Raw genomic sequence first — 19696 nt, 5'->3', positions numbered from 1 at the left:
AAAAGACAGGTAAAATTAACTTCAGTATGTTTTAATTAAGTAGGTAGAGTGGTAGGGGCACCTGTGTGTGTGGGGGGGGTGTTCAGTTGGTTGAGCATCTGACTCTTGATGTCAGCCCAGGTCATGAACTCACAGGTTCGTGAGTTCAAGCCTTATGTTTGGTGACACCGTAGAGCCTGCTTGGGATTCTCTCTCCCCTTTCTTTGCCCCTCCACTGCTCTCTTTCTCTCAAAATAAATAGGTAAACGTTTAAAAAAATTAAAAACGAAAGAGTGGTAACAATTTGGACATAAAAACATGATTCTAATTAACTCAGATATCAAAGATTATCATCTGGAACAAAGTCTCCCCCAGCAAAGACAAATGAATAATATGGTGCTGTGCTATTAGGATTTTAACACGGGAAAGCCTTTAGTTACGTAAGCTGCAGTTTTAGGTGCCCCCAGTCTAATGGGACTTGAGAAAAATAATAGCGTGGCAACTTTAAGTGTGTACGTATCGTATATGCCTATATTATTGTGGAGGGAATGATCAAATCAGCTGGGAGTCAGGAGGACATTATAGAGGAGAGATGATTAAACTGAGTCTGAAAGGAATATAATAGACACTCACCAGGGAAGAAAGGAATATAAAACATCGAGGCTTTAATAATAGTTTATATACATTTCTCCTATTTATTTCTTTTTTTTTTTTTTGCATCTGATCAATTATCCATTACCCCAAGAATAATAAGGGTTATTAAACAGAAGGAAGTAGGACAGAGATTATACCATAAATGGTAGTTCAGGCATGCATATTACTCATCCACACATCCATCAACCCACCCATTTATCCTTGTGTGCCTACTTTGAAAGAAAGATTACCACTCCCAGGTGGATTGGGTTGGTGTTGTTCAGATGGGTAGTTGAGAATAAAAGCTGATAAGGCACATTACTGGAGAAGGCTGGAACATGACCAAGATGATGAGTCAAGATCTGAAAGTAACAGGTGATGGATTCTGTACTTAATACAAAGAAACTGCTCGCTTTCATTTCACCTCACATGCTACAGTCTGCATGCTTGTGTTATCCCACAATTTTTTATGTTAGAACCTAATGCCCAATATGATGGACTTGGAATTGAGGTCTGTGGGAGGTGCTTATGTCATGAGAGTAGGGTCCTCATGGATGAGGTTAGTGCTCTTATAAAAGAGACCTCACAGAGATACCTTCCCCCTTCCACCACGTGAGGACACAGCAAGGAGTCAGCAGTCTGCAACCACAAAGTGGGTGCCTGGAGCCTGACCATTCTGGCACCCTGATTTCAGATTTTCAGGCTATAGAACTCTGAAACATATTTTTGTTTTGTTTCATTTCTAAGCCACCCAGTCTATGGTATTTTGTTATAGCAGCCTGGACAGATTAAGGCACCACACTACTGTCCTTCACATGACTGCTAAATCAGTACCTACAGCTTATCAGTAATGAGAGCTGAGAACATTTAATGACATTATTTTGCCTTTGGGTTTTTTTTTCCTGTTATATCCACTGGTTATTTTTTGTAAGGTGTTTTTTCCCATTATATTCCGAGGCTTTGTCAAATCCCAACTGAAAAAACAAAACAAAACAAAACCCTTTTTGAGAGATCCAGACCATTCACTCTTCCCCCTAGACTAGAAAATGGGGCTCCTATCAGCCTAGAAGTGAGGGTGGCAGACTAAATAAGAAAATTCCCAGCAATGATATGATGTAAAACTTCTGTAAAATTTTAACAAAAGTATTAAGAAGTCTTCAGTGCCCACCTTCCCTTATCATCCCTCTAGTGGATATTTCTCTGGGCTCCCATAATAATTTTTATATGACCTTACTAAAAATTTATCACTTTCTGTATTTCTGTTGATTTATATGCTTGAATTTCTCCCAAATACCAAATTCTTTGCAGAAAAGCATGTCTTACCTAAATTTGGATCCTTAGAGCCTAGATGCTGGGCATTAAGTTGACTTTAAATACATGATCATCGAATAACAAAGGCATGGAGGGAGGATACAACGTGCGGAGGCAGGAATGGAGCGACCTAGCATGACAGAGCCACAGAACAGCAATTGGACATTTGCAGGAAAGGAGATTTTAAATAGGACAATAGTGAGAAATAATAGCAGAGGGAAAAATCAGGGTCTGCAGCCCGAGAGGCCTTTTGTATCACAGTGAGGAGTTTGGATTTTACCCAGCATGGAGTCATAAGGTGTTCTTAAACTGCAAGTGATGCGTATGTGGTGGCTAACTGGGTGCCCTGTAAATGATGGGTTAAAGTGAGGTGAGGCTGAAGCATAAGAGGTGGTCAGACTCCACACTGAAGCAGTGGCAGTGGAAATGGATAGGAGGCACTCATGTCACAGGTCTTGCAAGTAGAGTTGACAGGGGTGCCTGGGTCGCTTGGTCAGTTAAGCCTCCAATTCTTGTTTCCATTTGGGCCATGATCTCACAGTTCGTCAGCCAGTTCAAGCCCTGCATTGGGCTCTGTGCTGACAGCAAGGAGCCCCCTTGGGATTTCTCTCAAGGAGAAATCCCTTCTCTTCCCTGGCTCGCTCTCTTTCTCTCTCTCAAACAAGTAAACAAATGAACATTAAAAAAAATAGAAAGTAGAGACAACAGCATTGGTGTGGTGGTGGGTCATGGACCTGTCTTGCAGAGTTGAAACCTCAGTAGACATACTGGTGAGTAGGGAAAATACCACGGAAGTATTTATTTATTCTGGAGTATGGTGAACTCTGAGTACTGTCAGAGCCCCTCCACTAGCCAGATACTACAAAATATACACAACCCTCAATCTGGGCTCCTTCAATTAGTGGATTTTTATACTTCCATGTGGCCTCACTGACTGTCTCTCTCCTGGCACAGCTCTGGGAGAAATGAAGGGGGCTATTGGGCAGTTGAGTCCACTTACTTGGGTTTAAGTTTACTTGCATATAGCACCTTTGCAGTTTGTTGCTTGTTTAATAGATGAAGTGAAACGACAATACATTTAAGCTCCGTCTTAGCTTTCCCAGTCTTTGTGGATCCAAAGATCCACCAGATCTTTGGTGGAGCTCACTGGTGAATAATTGTGTGGCAGTAGTGAGGACAGAAAAATCGGAAACAGCTCCTAGGCCCATGGTATCAATGACTTGTAGCTCCGTTAATTGGAATGAAGTGGAAGAGCTTATTGAGGGATGGTAATAATGAGTTTCATTTCCGACATGTGGAGCTTGAAGAACTTTGAGATGTCCAGTTTAAAATCCCGATCAGTGCAGCGATGATGAAAGTTTCACTCTGGAAAGTTTTGTTTGAGGAGGTTCGTTTGAGCATAAGTGTTATTTAAATCCCTTAATTCTCAAGCTGCTTTCGATCTTTCTATCGCTCTACCCCACTTTCAACTAGAGATTCAAATTAAGCAGTGTAACATACTAGCATTACTATGATGACTAGCCCTTAAATTTGCTGACTGAAACTTTCTCCAAGGTGGCATCAGAACAGTGATGGTCACAATTGAAGAAACAACTGAAAGAAAACTTGAGGTGTAGCTACTAGTGTATTAGCTTTGAAGACTTACCACCAGGTTGTCTCTAATAATGCGAGGGATGGAGAATTTCTAACAGAGGACTGCGTAAGCACTTTTCTCTCTGTATCTAAAGAAAGGCTGCAGTTCCTACTTAAAGACTGCTGTTGTAGATTTGTTGCTAAGGAAGGTATTTTCAAGTCTTTGAATGCTTGGATAAATAAAGACATGTGATGGCCTTTCTTTTATTGTTTAGACCCTGCCTCTCATGCCTCTCCAAAAGATAATGGGTAGCTAATGCTGCTGAACAAAAATGATTTTCATCAAAGGCCAGACAGGACCCATGGTAGTGATAGAACTTCTTAAGTCACCTGCAGTAGAGACTAAAGAAACCTACACACAGGCAAAAAAAACAGAGTTTCTGAAATTTGGCTCAGACTGCGGTGTGTGAATTGGTTTCCGTAGCACAAGATTGTCTCTGTAGGTGATTTAACTCTTATGATGCTTATGATAAAAGTAACACTCTCTTTCTGAAACAAATGGATGCAGTCAATTAGAGTTCTGTGATTGCATCTGGAATTAGAGAAATTAGAATCTTTGGTTGAATACTAGGAAAAACAGATAATGGCTGATTCTTGTAGCTCCCAAAATGCATGAAGGGTAAGTTACATATTTAAAGGGATTCTTTTTCCTCTTTGATAGTCTGTTCCAATGGGCAGATGTCCAGGAAAAAGAGCCAGACAGAATTTAAACTAGAGCTAAGAAGCCATTTAGAGAATGCTAAGCTCTGCTCATATTTTAAAAATATGTATGTTTCTAGCACCTAAATCATGTCTGGCAAATAATATATACTCAATAAATCCTCAGTATACCAAGTTAATTTTACCATACCTCTTATTGTGCTGTCTCCCTAATTAGTCTCTAAATTATTTTCATTTTGAAATAGATTACTAGTTCCAAATGTTTACAGAGAGTAGATATTATATGTAAACATTTGTTGAATTTAACTGATATGCTTGAGACCATAAAAGTCAATTCGTTATTGGCAAATACAGTAGATAAAGAGATTTCTCAGATATTCAGTGAAGGAGCTTATGCAATAACAACTTTTTTTTTTATTATCCCTACCCTTTATTACAGTGTCTGGCATGTAGTGGCTGGGATGACCAACCCGTCTTGGTCCACCCAGGACTTTCTTAATTTTAACAGAAAAGGTCTCACATCAGTCCTGGACAAACTGGGATAGTTGGCCATCTTACATCAGGATGTTTACTGAATGAAGAAGTAAATAAAAGAAGAATCAGGTTTATTAATCTCTAAACTTCCTCAACAGATCCCACATAAATGCGTTCTCTCACCATATTTATTACATAGGAAGTTAAATCTGAATCATAAGTCCTACTCCATGTGATCATTTTTAACCTGTAAGCAGACCTAAGGGGGAGTCAGAGATTTATTGGTTGATGTGAGAGCCCAAAGAAGTTCATTAGAATCATTTATTATTATTATTTTTTAAATGTTTATGTATTTAACTTTGAGGGAGAGAGAGAGAGAGAGAGTTGGAGATGGAGGGGCAAAGAGAGGGAGAGAGAGAATCCCAAGCAGGCTGCACGCTGTCAACACAGAGACCCATGTGAGGCTTGAGCCCCCAAACCATGAGATCATGACCTGAGCAGAAATCCAGAGTCAGATACTTAATTGACTGAGCCACCCAGATGTCTCTCATTAAATAATTTCATATTAATGTCTTTAAGCTAAGATAACTGAAGACATCTAGCTCACCAAATCACCAATGAAGCTGAAAATCCTTTGCAAAGCCTTTCGTAAGCAGAGAGCACTGATAAGTTTTGTGTCATTAATGCTTTATGCCTTCCTATTGCTGCTCCCTCTTCTTCTCTCTGATATATTCTCTCTTCACATCTGTGAATTTATTAAATTTAGGCTTGTCTTGATATGGAAGCTATATCGTATCTTCAGGGAATTTGCATATCTGTTCCTTTATAAATCTTCTATGACTCACTCCTTCCTTTATTTATTCGTTCAGCAAATAATTTTAGAGTTTCTACCTTGTGCAAAGCACTGTCATGGTGCTGGGACACCATAGTGACTAAAATAGGCAACTATCTCTATTCTGTTGGATCTTCCTAATGTGGAGAAACAGATAATAAACAAAATAAATAAAGTATGTAGCAGGTTAGATGGTAAGTGCTATGGAGGCAAATAAATCAAGAAGACGAATGGGGTATTGGAGAGAAGCGGTCAGGGGTGATCAGTGATGTCATTTTAAATAGGGTTATTAGGGAGCCTATACTGAGAAGAAGGCGTGTAATTGAGATCTACAGAGAATGAGAAAGGCTGGCAAGAATCTCAATTGCGTAGGATGCTCCAGACAAAGGGATCAACAAGTGCTGAATTCCTGGAACAGGACTTGGCCTTTTCAGTCCCATGAATATGTGTGTGAATACTCATAAATACTCCACATGGACAGAGGAGAGTGAGCAAAGAGAGGAGTAAAAGAAGATGAAATGGGAATTGGTGATAGGGTCATAAGTAGGGTCTGGAGGTTGTGAGATCCTCCCGGGCCATTTAAGTCATTCTAAAGATGTTGACTTCTCTGAATAACTTGGGTGCCTTTGAGGGAGTTTGAGAAGAACACTTGATCTAATATACATTTTAACAGTATCGCTCTGGTTGCTGTGTTGACGATAGGCTGGAGAGATACTCAGCAGAGTCACGAAGACCAGTCAGGAGACTATTGCAACAATCCCACCAAAAGATATTCACTTCTTGGAAAGGAATGGAGAACGTAGAGATGGTGACAGATTTCAATGATAGAGCTTTAAGAATGTGTTGAAGGATTAAAAGTAAAATATAAATAGTAGGAGAGGAAGTGATGACTGTAAGGTCCTTGGCCTGCACAACTGGAAAAACTGGACAATGTATTAGTTGTGTGAATTCTAAGTATAACCATGTCCCATAACAACAATTTTACAGTCTGATTCATTACCTTTTATTTCCGTATTGTAATGTTCAGTGGGCAGCGTGATTTCCCTTATTTTCAAGTTCTTGGAGTAGAGGAGACATATCCGTATAGACTCCAAGAACATGCAGAAGTGATCATATATTTTAAGGTTAATTTCTGGGGGAAAAAATCCACAGTTTTGTCATTTACCATAATCGGAACGTGCTGACTATTAACTTCAGTTACATGTTGTGCCCTATGATATTAGACATATTTTTTAAGACAGAATAAAATATTCTTCCAAGTTCAACAATCAATCATTTCACACTGGCTTTTATATTTTATGTTTCCAAACTCATCCTGGGTTGTCGTCGTGATTTGTCGTTTGTGTGGAACTTCACTTGTAAAAATAATGTTTGTTGAGAAAATTGGCAAACAAAACCAAAAACACCTCTAAGTCCATGTTAGAATGTATTCAAAGCTTAGAAAACTTTCCCATTACCTGCGAATTTGACAACATAATTACCTCTAAGGAGAGTTTAGATGTGTATTTTTATTCCCTCTCATTATTATCCATATAGAGTACCATGTTGGATAAATGTCATGACAAATGGCACACTGAAGAGATACTACCCATTAGAAAGATAATTAATTGAATAACACACTTTGGATCTTTTTGTAATAAAATAGTTAACTTCTGATAATGATAATGTGACCTATTTAGATTGTTTTAAGTCTTAAGAGACTATAAATATCACTTTTATGTAAGATTGTTGACCTTGGTGAAGTTTTCTAGGGAGTCAAAACTTACACAACAAGGCTGAATCTTTGCTGTTCTGAAAAATGAAAAAAGAATCTCCATTACACTTCTTGTAAATAGAAGTCATTGGCTGCAATGGAAGATAATCATAAATTTCAGCTCTTCAGAAAATGAAGTAGAATGATGTATTTTTGAAGGTGTGAAAGCATGTATTGCAGCCTGAGCGAAATCAAACCATAAATAGATTCTATCTTTCTTAAAATAGCGGCCTAATATTTCTTAGGATGGAATTTAAAGTAGCAATAAAATAAAACATGAAAGACCTATAAACTATGAGACACAAAACAGAATTGTGAACCCCATTCACATAACGTGTGGAAAGAAACTTAGAATTTGTCTCTAACACATACATTCATTTGTGGGTAAATATGCATAGTTAATTTCCCCTTCTTAACATGTTTGCTACAAGTATCTGAAGATTATCAATTAATTTATTTTAAGGTATTTTTGGCAGATAGTTTAGACACTCAGTGAGTTATTATTGGAGACCCCAAAGATCATCTCCCCATAATCTTATTGTGACGCTGACACTAGATGGCACTTTGTTTTACTTGTTTGTTTTTACTGTGACAAACTGACTTCAGTTATAGGCCCCAGATCTAAAAAGGAAGTACTCAGTCTGTTTTGATTATTAATGATTTGTATCTGTGGGTGACTGACAAAATATAATCAAGTGCTATTTCACTGCTTGTTTCACTTGATTTGCCTTATTGTTTTAGTATTGAGTAGACATCTGGAGCAAGAAGTTTCTGGCATTCACGAGGAGAGCTGGTATTTTCTCTAACCTTTAGAACTTGTCTTCTCAACTTCCTATGTGTTCTTAGATCCCCTTGACAATCTCATAAAGGATATGAGCTTCTTCTCTAAATGATGTTTCTTAACATACATAAGATAAAATGCATAAAACTATGACAGAAACAAAGCATACTGAGAATTAATTCTATCTACAGACACTTTGGGATCCCACACTGAAAGTACTTACTGTCTTAGTCTATTTGGGCTCCTATAACCTAAGACCTTCTTAGACTGAGCAGCTTATGAACAATAGACATTTACTTCTCAGTTTGGAGAATTGGACATCCAAGATAAAAGCACCAACACATTTGGTGTCTCGTGAAGATGTGCTTCCTGTTTTGTAGATGACCATCTTTATATTACCTCCTCACATGATGGAAGGTATAAGGGAGCTCTCTGGGGCTTCTTACACAAAAGTGCTAAACCCAGTCATGAGAGTTCCAGCCTCATCACCTAATCATTTCCCCAAAGCCTCATCTCCTCATATCTTCTCATTGAAATCTTAACTGGGTGTCAACATATCAGTTTTTGGAGGACACAGATATTAAGACAATTACATGTACTTTAACACAATATGCAGAAGAAATTAGAGCCTGTCATTAAATTTGAAGTTAAGAGGTCGCCAGAGAAAAGATCTTTATTTTCATCTCTAGTTTATCTTTCTTGCAGAGAATAAACCATCCTGATACAAGTTTTGTGTAAATTCAAAGGGAGATTTTAGTGCTTCAGCATACACCTAGGGATGGGAAATAGTGAAGAATATCAACAAGGATATAGTTTTTCTTTGTGAAACTATCATTTTGACTCATGACCTTCGAAAGTCAAAATGATCATTTCATAAAGAAAAGTCCTGATTCCTTGTTAATTTGTATCCACCCCCTGGACAATTTTTCTCACAGTTACGTGCTATATGAATTGGCCTTGAAAGTACTAATCCTGGAAAGAAGTTGTGGATGTTTCATCTTTTCTACTGTACATGCACTCAGCAATTAGTTTATTATTTAGATCATATCAGGCTACTGGGACAAATGTTAAAAAGAGAATTTTTCTCCAGATTATCCAGTTACTAAGTCAGTGTGATTATCAGTGCCTAAAGCACCATTGTTTCTAGGATTTTATAAGGTTTGAATAGATGTAATTGATAACTACCTACCTCCTGGAAGTGCTAACGTCAGATTATTTAACACTGTGCATTTGAGGCACCAAACTGGAAATACATTTAGGAAAAATTCATCTAGGTTTCTCCAAGTTTCCTATCCTGCTCTGAAATGAGGCACCTGAATTCACCTTTTGGTCTCTAATTTGGTTCCACCTCTAGACTTTAGTTTTTTTTACTCTCTCCACTATTTTTTCACTTTTATGTGGATCTTTCACCTTCTTTAGATGCACTTCCTGTGCTACGATATTTCTTTCAGACTCTACTCATACATTTATTAACCTGGATATTCATTCCTAAATCCTAACCCAGGCTGTCCCTGGTTACAATTTTTAATAAGTAGCAGGTTACAAAAATTTTTTCATACCATACTCCAAGACAAAAACAGAAGTTGTAAATCTGGTTATGGGATATGAATCTCACCAAAGTACAATTCCATGCAAATTTTTATTGCTTACAATATTTACTTTTGAAAGATGGCCATTGGGAAAATCCTTTAAAAAGATCTCATTGATTTGTTCTTTGTTAGAAACATTTCACAGGGGGAAAATAAGTTCTATTGTGTATTCCAAATGCTACATCCCTCATTCAGACCTTCATTGGCTTCTGTTTCCAGTTCATGTTGGCATATCACAATGTGAACAGGCAAAATAATCATGACAGATGGGCAGGAGAACAGTCACACTAAGATTCCAACCTGCACACTACATTTCAATAGCTAATAAGAAATTTTGCTCGAGAACGTGAATGTGACAATGTTGGACAATAGCCTGTATGTTTAAGTTGACCTGTCTCAGTGAACTTAAAAAAGATAATTGCTCAATCTGGACATGCATGTATAATAAATGTAACTTTGTCAGATAAATACTAGCTTCGAGATAATCTCAAGTAACTGAAGGAGAGACATTAAATGATGCCATGAATGCAGACATTTATGAACTCTCCCTTGATGGAGATTTGTAAGTTGTGCCTAAATGACTCTAGAGTCCAGATTTATGTTTTGTCAAGTAGATCAAAAAGAAGTAGACATAAAGCTGAGTCCCACTGTGAGAAACAATGAAGGAAACCCTATCTTATTATTTTGTTCCTCTGGGATATTTGTCAAGAGTCAAAAGAAATTTTTATAATGCACACACCCATGGATCATGGCTGGGGGTTTTCACATCATTCATATACATATGCAATTATGGAAGTTGTAGTTCTCATTTTTTAAGTGAACATGGAGTTCCAGCATAATTAGCTTAACAGACAAAATTTCAGTAATCAAAAAATAGAACATAAGTGAAGATAGCTGATAAAGTGTTGCTCTGGTAAAAAAAATAAATCAATCAAAAGAAGCATAAAAAAATTAACTTGTAGAAATGTATGCCCTGACAGTGGATAAGTTAGCTGTAAGTAAAATGATCATTGTTTTGCTCAAGATCGAGTATTATAACATTTGCTGTTCTTTTAGCCATAAATGAATTTTTCTGCCTGCCTGATTTTGTAATCAGAATCTGCCAGAGTGCTATTTACATGTACCATCATTTGCAAAAGCGGAAACACATTCAGGGCATCAAAGTTGATAATACATAAAGTAAAAGCACTTGCTGCTTTATTGAAACTTTGTTATTTAAGTGAAATACTGACTAAGATGAATTGTGCTACTCAAAAGTTAGGTTAGTCCATGCACAATTGGGCAACTTTCAATTACAGAGTTCTTGACGCTTCCCTTGAATAGGACTAGTTATTAACATTGGCCTCACACTGAGATAAAACTACATTTTTAATCTTAAAGTACTCATGGAGTATAAAGCACCACTGCTGTTAGAGCTTTCCTACTTTCTATTGCTCGCCTCACTTTGTCAGCACCGTGAGAAATCTAGTCTTTGTGAATGCTCAGCTCATGGCATTAGGAGACTATAGAAGAAATGCTGGCTATTTACATGGGTAGTGCATATTTAATTTAGTCTCCATCATTATCATACTCGTGCTTCCAAAATGCAAATTTCTTTTATTAGAATAAAGCATGTCATTACTATTTTGTGCAAAAAAAGCTCATTTTTTTCCTAGGAGAAGCAAGGGGCTGGGGTGGGGTGAGAAAGACTAAACGATCATAATGGAGATTTAGTGAAGCAATTGAGAGTAGAAGAACTAGTTTTGAACTGCTTCTGTGACTCAAAAATTGATCATCTATCACTTCAATAACGAGAATTCATTAGGGTTACTGTGAGTTAAAATGTGATGTAAAACTACTATTGCTCAAATGGGTAATATCTGTTCTTTGTTTTCATTTGTTCAAAAATAAAGGGAAGTATATAATTTGCCTGTCATGTAGAATAAAGCTCTAGAAACATTAAACAAGATAAAAGTGCTTTTAGGTTTTGCTGCTTTCTCCGTTCTAATCACGTGAATACGTTCTGTTAAAGCTTTGAAAATGAAAGTATTTTTAAATACTGAAGAACTGGAGCAGTTGCCATTATAAGCCTGGATCTCTAAGGTGAGCATCAGGTTGAGCATTAGAAGGATACCAGGATCCAATGTCGTTCTTATTATGATTAGAATGTGATTCAAAGCAAAGATGAAATAAGGGGAAAACACTTCAGATGGAAATGTACATGCATACTACAAGGTGCTACATCGCCACAAAACTGACCTAGGTTTTTACGTTGAAGAGAGATTAAAAAAATAATTTTTTGTTTTTGTTTTTAAGAAATCAAATGCAGTTTAAGAATCAGAAATCACTGATCATTGCTGAATCCAGCAGTGTAGGAATTGGGGAGAAAGAACTTTCCCATTCCCATTCCCATACTTCATGATGGAGAGTGTATACCGATACTAGGTTATCAATTCTGGTTCTTTTGTATTCAGTTTATATTCTTTTGAATTCCCATGTGCAGAATTCTTGAGAATACAAAGAAATATGGAAGCCTTTAGATAACTTTTAGATCATATAGTTCAATATAAATATTAAATAAATTGGAAAGATTATCATGCTAAAGAAGCTAAGGCTAATAAGTGACCATTTATGCCAAGAAGTTACAGCTATAGTTTTTGAAGAAAGGAACAATTATTAAGCTGTGCCTGCATCATGAAAACTCCCTGAACACCACCCTTTTGCTCTGTTTTTAATACTCATAAAGTTTCTGATTTTCACTTCTTTTCTTCGGGTAGCTTCATACTAGGAAATAAAACAGCATGGGAAAAAATGACCATTTCCCTGAGTCTAGTATATCTATCTTTATGAATTCAAAAGAATTGTCATTTTGATATATAAATAAATCTTTGAGGACTTTTGCTTTGTTTTGTTTTTAAAAGTTTATGTATTTATTGGGAGAGAGAGAATGAATCTCAAGCAGGCTCCACGCTGCCAGTGCGGAGCCTGATGCACACTTGAACTCACAAACTGTGAGACCATGACCTGAGCTGAAACCAAGAGTCTTACTTAACCAACTGACCCATCCAGGCCCCCAAGTCTTTGTAGACTTTGATGAGAAACAAAGCTTGAGTCACATGGGTTGCAAGCATAACAGACTTAACAAATAGGAACTTAAACTAAAGATGAAAATACTACATTCTGAACAAACCCCCCCAATAGCATTTAACATAAACATGATCACATGATTTGGAACTAAAGATATATTGTAGAATGCATTTGATAGATGATTCCAAGGTTGTTAAAATATCAACATGTAGGACTAAGCACTCTTACCATAATATAGAGGAAAAATAAACTTGTTGTTGCTGTTGTTTTTGTTTGTTTAAGACAGTTTTATAACATTTGGCTTAACGTAATATTAGAGATCACACTATATGAGAGAATAATCAAATCATTTTCTCAGATAGCATCCAAGGCTAGTGAAATTTTTATGCTGCATGTGTGGATATGAAAAAAATAACACAGAACACTCATGCACTGTTGGTGGGAATGCAAACTGGTGCAGCCACTGTGGAAGACAGTATGAAGGTTCCTAAAAAAAGTTAAAAATAGAACTAATCTATGCCCTAGCAATTGCACTACTGGGTATTTACACAATACAAAAGCACTAATTTAGATACATGCACCCCTATGTTTGTAGCAGCATTATTTATAGTGGCCAAGATATGGAAAAAGCCTAAGCATCTATTGATTGATGAATGAATAAAGAATTATTCAGCCATAAAAACAAATCTTGCCACTTACATGGGTGGAGGTGGAGAGTATAATTCTAAGCAAAATAAGTCAGAGAAAGACAAATAACATTTGATTTCACTCATGTGGAATTTAAGAAGCAAAACAAATGAGCAAAGGAAAAAAGAGAGAGAGAGAGAGAGACAAATCAAGAAGCAGACTCTTTAAATTATAGACAACAAACTGATGGTTACCAGAGGGGAGGGGATGGGAGAATGGGTTAAATAGGTGATGGGGATTAAGGAGCACACTTCTGATGAGTACCGGGTGCTGTATGAAATTGTTGAATCACTATATTATACACCTGAAACTAATATAATACAAAAAGGAAGGAAGGAAGGAAGGAAGGAAATCGATCTATAGACTAGTCTATATTTATTGATCTATTTTGAAATTTACTGATTCTTTTTTCCTTTTATCTCCTTTCTGCTGTTGAACACAACAAGTGAATTTTTTTTTTATTTCAGAGGTTTATATTTGCAGTTCTAGAATTTCTATTTGAGTCTTTTGTATACTTACTCTTTCTCTGATGAGATTTCCCATCTATTTATTCATTAGGTCATCGTTTCATTTATATTGTCAAGTTTAGTAATTAAAAGTTGCTTAAATTCTTGTCTGCTAATTCCAACATCTAGATAATCTCACTGTTGATATCCATTATTGTGTTTTCTTTTTTAAAACAAAATGTTTACTTATTCCTTATAGACACAGAGCATGAGTGGGGGAGGGGCAGAGAGAGGGACACACAGAATCCAAAGCAGGCTCTAGGCTCGGAGCTGTCAGCACAGGGCGCTATGCAGGGCTTAAACCCTTCAACCCTGAGATCATGACCTGAGCCAAAGTCAGCTGCTTAATTGACTGAGCCAGCCAGCTTCCCCTGTTGTGTTATCTTTTGAGCATAAGTAACATTTTCTTGGATTATATAATAAACAGGGTTACTGTGATATTTTGGAAGCCTAGCCTGCTCTTGTAGTACTCTGAAGAGTCTTGATTTTGGTTTTAGTTGCACTTAATATGGTTGTATTTAAACTGCAAACATTGCCTTTTGTGTGGCAGCTCATATCAAAGTTCAGGTTTTGTTTTTGTTTTTGTTTTTGTTCTTTGTTTTTAACTGGATGCCTAGTCTCAGAATCAGCCAATGTTTTCGCAAATTTTATACACAAAATGTTGGGCTACTCCCTCTTACCTTCTCTTTTCTGGGATTCCCCCCATTTTCCAGTGACTTTGGTTGCCATTAATTCTGCCCTCTGGTTCTTAAGGGGAGAAAGACTAAGGATTTAGATAACCTGCATGGTGCCTTCTGCAGCCCTCATTCAGATTACAATTCTAACTTTTATAAACTAAAATCTATATAGAGCCTGTCAACCACAACTATTGAGTTGGTTTTAAATTTTGAATTTGTAGGAACCATGTTATTTTAGAGTGAGCGTAGTTTATACAAAAATGCAACTACAACTCTTATAGCTAGTTCTCTAAACTCATAAACATTCTAAAATAAGTCGCTTTAATGTGTATGGTTACTTTAAAGAAAATAGCCCATGGAACCAATTGGTAAGAGTGAAATCTTGGCCAATGATCTATCCTGAGCAGCTGTATTTTGAAAAGATGATTAAGGCAAAAGACAAGGATAGAGAAACACAAGAATATTTCTTCTAACTCTCAGTTCTGAAAACAAGTTTGTTAAACTGAATTTAGATATGGTATTTCTTCCTGAAGTATAGCTATACAACATGATTGTACTTGAAAAAGCTTAGCAACAAGACTGACCTTGGTTTGAATTCTGGGTGTTGAGAAGCTGGGGAGCCTCTCTGACCCTCTGTTCTCTTAGAGGCAAAATGGAGTCCTAACCCTCACCAGGCAGCATTTTAAGTGATTGCAGATAACATACAGTGACCATTTTAATGCTTGGCACACATTAGCCGCTCTATTTCCTTATTTGTATACATATCTCACTGCTTTCTCTGGATAGGGATTAATTATAATGAATAATTTAGGTACTCAATAATTATTTACTGAATAAATGAATAAAAGGAATTCAGATTGTATTTTATGCTCCATATCCCATGTCTTCAAAACTGAAAAAAATTTTGCAAAAGTAAGCTTTTTTGGTCATGAATCATGATTTTAGAGTTATGACAAAAATTTAAGTTCTTTGTATTTTTCTTTTAGCATCATGCTGTAGTTTTACTGATTCTACTTTCTCTTTTAAATTCCATGATCACTGTGGCTTAAAAATTAGCATCTCAGACTAATAGAAATTAACACTAAATTTAGTTATGATTATTTGTAATTCTAAGGACAAAGAGAAATAAACAATGTTTAAATATAGCAACAGATTTTTCTCAAATGGGATACGTTCTCTCAACCAGGTATTATCTTATGATGTAACATGTTCGTCTTTTTTCTGTAGGTATGAGGGAGTGATTGTGTGTTTTCACCAATATACTAGCACCAAAAAATGATGAGGTTTAACTTTATGGTTGATTTTATAAAAGTGAGTGTCAAGGTCATTTTATAGATAATTTTGATTAACTGACACAGTCTTTACCACTTTCCAAAGTGCTTCCTTAATATATTCGTTGCTTTCCTTTATATGACGAGACATCATTTGGAAACCAGTGGCTGGTTTTCCCACTGCTAACCATGAATAGTGTTATATAATTAGCTCAAAAGCAGATATTTTATAAATATGTTTAATTGAGCCTTTTCTACTTAAACTGTTTATTTTATAATCTGTTGTACTTACTGGAAAGTGCAGTTCCCAAAACACAAACCTGGGATTGATTATAAGAATGTTTGACATTTTGCCTCCTTTTGCTAAGGTTTCAAGAAACTGGCCCATTTGATTTTAAAGTACATAGTCATGAAATTTAAAGTGGCTCTGGACACTGGGCTTTTTTTTTCCCCTGTGAAAATGTGTAGTATATGTGGGAAGACATGTCCTGTCTTATCAGTCAACATTATTTTAGACAAAGTACTTGCTTCTCCCTGGGTGACATATATGCCAATTATCCAGAGGAATTCAATTCTGTTCCAGCTGCTTCCAGTTCTTATTTATAGGCCTGATTATCTGACAGACCATTCCTAAATATGTAGCTAGTAGTCTAGAAATGTCATTCTTACCTCTACAAGACAAACAATTTTGATAAACACTGTATCTAAACTTCAGAAGTAACCCAAAGGAACACAAATGGCCTTGATATTTTTTAAAAATTATATTCTTTGATCCAAATACTTTTGAAATATAAACACTCACATGAGAATAGTAGTAATTGAAGCTTGTTTATGGCCCCAAAATTGTACATTGTGTTCATCTTTGAAAATGCTCACATCGCTTAGTAATAACTATTTGCACTCAGAATAGATCTTTCATCTTAGATTGTCAAACTACAGTCGTCAGTCTGAGTGGTGAGGGAGATAAATATTGTATTCACTTCTTAAGTGTTTATACTAAAGCCACTACGAATGCCAAGACAACCAATTGAAAAGATAAGAGAATTCAGTCAAAATGGATACCTGTTTACCACACAGCAGATTTAGACAATTTTAGTGCCCTGTTCCAGTTTCATAGATTTGACTGAACTGACTTTGGATCTGAGGTTTAGCTCTTAATCTGTGACCATATAGTTGCAACAATGTGCTTCTGAGAACTGTGCTGACTTTTCTTAATACCAACAGCCATGTAATGAAAGCCTATACAGAGATGGAGACAACTGGCTATTTTGGCCCCTCTACCAAGTGTCAGCATAAGACTGGTAATTCGGTTCAAAGTAAGATCAGACTATCTTTAGGCTGTTTCTACCATTGTTTGTATACACAGTTTTGATATTTAAATGATTATAGACTATTACAGCATGCCAATTTATTAATAGTGAGGAAATGTTGTCTCGTTTTCTTTTTTTAAGTTTGGCTGAAATTTACCCAGTGTTTATTTAAATCTGTGCTATAAACTATTTGAAACACTTGGCAAAAATTAATTCTCACAAACAAAAATTAAATAGATGCTATTCTTTTCTCCATTTTACAGATGAGGAAACCGGGGCACAGAATGGCAAAGTTATTTGCACAAAGTTATGCCTTTATCTGCTGAAACCACAATTCTAACTGAGATAGTCTGACTCCAGGTTTACTAAGGATAGTTTTGATCGTGAAGCATCAGTAAGCCAACATTCCCTGTATTATGCCACATGAAATTAGTCACAGAAGGGCAAAAACTTCATAGCTTATTTATAATGCAAGTTGTATATGCATTTATATGAAGTAGTATACATTTTTGTACAGAAAATGTTTATATGCCTTTTCTGGAGAAAGGAGAGGTAGTTTGCATCAATTTCTCAAAGGTGTTCATGATGTACAAAGAACACTGTGTGGGTTCAGGCAAAGACGTGAAAGCCTGGCACGTGTGCAGTTCACTAGAGGAAAGCTTCTGTGTGACATGACCATTGGCTAGAGTCTGGAGATTGTCTATGTAGAGGGATATTGAATAAATATGCAGACATACTGAAGATAATGGAAGGCAGGTTTTCACCACTAGAGAAGGGAAGTACAAATATGAAATGGTGAAAACTTGAATGAACCCTTTGTATTGGAATGCAATTCATGGTATTAGTGTAAACTCATGGCTGTCATGATGTAGAGATGGATATATGTGTTTATAAATACATTTGTGTTTTTAGCTCTGCCCAGCCCAGTAGCAATGAGCACAGCCCAGGAAAAAACTAAGAAACTTGTCTAAAGTTCCAGCCACTGTAGGGCAAAATCCGGATTTGAACCCAGGCAGTTCAATTCTATGCATTGCACTCCTTTACCACAATGCTATAGAAGTGAAGAAGATTATAGTCAGTGGGTAGAATGTCAGAAATCATTCATGTCTACTAAACAAACAAAGAAATAATTTTTTTCTGAACTCATTGATAGACCCCTTCCATTACAATGTTAAATCTTTTCATTCTTTGCAGTATTATGAAAAACCAATCAATTATAAATATTTTCCTAGGTTAGTCTCTATTGCCATTACTCTTTGAAAACATAAAAATGCATTTTTTGCACAATTCAGTATTTGCGTGTGTGAACCTAATGGTAAAAATTAAATACTTGCTAAATTTATAGAAAACTTTAAAAAATCCAGTCTGGTCACTGCTTTACATACGTTTTCTCAGTTCATTGTACAGCAGCGGTCGGAATTCAGGTCTGTTAATGTCCCCATTTTATTGATAATATATCTTTGAGAGTGGTTAAATTAATTTTCTCTGATAATTTATGTCAGTGGGCTTTATACTTTGCCACTGATCGTTGTAGACTCATAGTGCATTCATGGCAGGATCATGAATGTGTGGTCCAATGACTCAAAAGTCCTGGATTTCTATGAAGAAGAGACTAAGTTGAAAGATACCACTGTTTCTCCTTTTGTGGAAAGTGACTACATGACCCTGTCTCTGTAGTCTGCTTCACCCTGGATAGAGGGAATTTTGTGACATTTTAGAGAACTGTTTTAAGGAACTTAAGGATAGTTCAACATGAAAGCACACATCAACTTTTGTTATCAGGCTTATTTTTCAGACATTGTGTTGCACTGTTCAAAAAAAAGAGGTATTTTCTCATGTAGAGATGGGCCCACAGCTAATGTGCTCCACGCATCTGTCACTGACATAGGGACTGGTCAATTGACAGAAATGTTAGTGAACTAAAAACAAGGCTTAGAAAGGCTTTCAAGAGATCTGGCAGCACTGAACTCACCAAGGAAGGTGTAAAAGTATAAGCCCCAAATGACTCAGCTGAAATCCCTGTAGAGATTTGAACCAACTGCAGTTAGAAATACAGAGCAGACCAGTGGTGAATAGCGCAGATGAAAGTTAAATGGTAGCATAAAGCAAACAGAGTCAAATTTGAAATCAAAACTGTATCATTCAATTGCCAGTGAGGGTAAGAAGAGTTTCTCAAGTTTGATCAAAATAGGGCATTTCATAAGACACATCTCCCTAAATAGATACAATATGGAGAAACCAGGTGAGAGTGTAATTTTTTTTGTAATGCATTAACTTTATTTAAATTATTAAGTTATTTTTCATTCTATTGGAGTTTTATGAAGATAGGTGGACAAAAGAGTTGAAGGCCTATCTGTGGGTGTAAAATGAGACAAGTTTGTGAATCTACATAAGCAAAGCTGGGCTATGCCAGGAAGACTTTGGGTTAACTTGATTATTATTCAGAATTGATAAGTATTTGGAAAAATATTAAAGCACCTTATAGTTTTCATAGCTAGGGATGGTTATAGACAACAACATGTGATTTTTAAAATG

General features: G+C 36.3%; 1 protein-coding gene across 2 annotated transcripts in view; it reads left to right on the top strand.

The window, feature by feature from the left end:
• The window catches only part of LOC144227628 (uncharacterized), an 82686-nt gene that overhangs the window by 24576 nt on the left and 38414 nt on the right, over positions 1-19696 (top strand). The gene's annotated exons all lie outside the window — the stretch shown is intronic.

The sequence above is a fragment of the Crocuta crocuta genome, unplaced genomic scaffold, assembly GCF_008692635.1.
Source record: "Crocuta crocuta isolate KB4526 unplaced genomic scaffold, BGI_CrCroc_1.0 scaffold556, whole genome shotgun sequence".
Classification (NCBI taxonomy): domain Eukaryota; kingdom Metazoa; phylum Chordata; class Mammalia; order Carnivora; family Hyaenidae; genus Crocuta; species Crocuta crocuta.
The sequence above is the reverse complement of the archived record's forward strand: the minus strand, read 5'-3'. Positions and strand labels throughout refer to the sequence as shown.